The 1,012-nt window shown below is 42.1% G+C and overlaps 2 non-coding genes across 2 annotated transcripts; one reads left to right on the top strand and one right to left on the bottom strand.

Annotated features, from left to right (window-relative positions):
* The first annotated feature begins 552 nt into the window (after nt 1–552).
* Nucleotides 553–635, top strand: TRNAL-UAA (transfer RNA leucine (anticodon UAA)). Its single transcript has one exon. It is a non-coding gene; the product is annotated as a tRNA-Leu (tRNA).
* A 294-nt stretch (nt 636–929) lies between these two features.
* On the bottom strand, nt 930–1,012 carry TRNAL-UAA (transfer RNA leucine (anticodon UAA)). The gene has a single exon. It is a non-coding gene; the product is annotated as a tRNA-Leu (tRNA).

Genomic DNA, 1,012 nt, shown 5'->3' with positions numbered 1-1,012 from the left:
TTCACAGTGGCAGAGATTCGGTGTACTGGTGCCGGGAGCAGATTTGCTTAAAACGGCTTTGACGGTGGACCTTTGGGAGCTGGGAATCTAAGGATGTTACAATTGATTTGTCAGTCCATTGCTCCATCTACTTTGAGGTCATATGGCAAGGCCTAGGCAGAATTTATTGAGTCTGGTGCATTGAGGAGGTATGAGGGACCTTACATGTCACGGTATAGGAGGGAGGATGGAGTCCGCTTCATTATGACACATATTGACCTAGGATTGGCCGTGGTGGCTACAACAGGGAAGATGGCAGGTATTACATTTTTTGGTAAGTACTTTTGGGATTATGATACCATGGAAGGAGAAATGTGTAGGAGAATTCTTGCTGGCTGGGCGATGGAGGATGGATCCAGGTTGGATCAATGGCATCCTATTTCCATGCAAAAGCTGAGGGATATTTTGGGGGTTTTGAATTCTGCTTTTCCTGTTGGGAGGGCTGATAGTATAGATGATTCTTCTCCTGAAAAACAACTATATCATGATTGCAGGCACATCTGCACTATGTAGACCAGGGTGGCTGAGTGGTTAAGGCGTTGGACTTAAAATCCAATGAATATGTGTCTGTGTGGGTTTGAGCCCCACTCCTGGTATATCATTTTTTCTCTCCCGTGACACTGTTCATTTCAATTTCACGCACTTTTCAGTTGCTCCTGATTATTATTAAAATAAGAGCTACATATAAAATCTTCATATCGATTAACGTGTATTTTTCTACCCCCAAAAAAGTAAACGCCTTGTATTGTACATTTCTCTTTGAAACTTAGTAACCTTTTGTTGCAGGTTGTATTACAGTATGGTTTTTCGTTTATTATAGGTGACTTATTTGTTTATGATACCTGACTTAATGCTTTCCATTTGGTGTATAAGGAATTACAAAATCTCTCTACCAGGAGTGGGGCTTGAACCCACATGGACACATGTCCATTGGATCTTAAGTCCAACACCTTAACCACTCGGCCATCCTGGT

Source organism: Pleurodeles waltl, chromosome 5 (genome assembly GCF_031143425.1).
Source record: "Pleurodeles waltl isolate 20211129_DDA chromosome 5, aPleWal1.hap1.20221129, whole genome shotgun sequence".
NCBI lineage: Eukaryota > Metazoa > Chordata > Amphibia > Caudata > Salamandridae > Pleurodeles > Pleurodeles waltl.
This window is presented reverse-complemented; position numbering and strand designations above follow the sequence as displayed.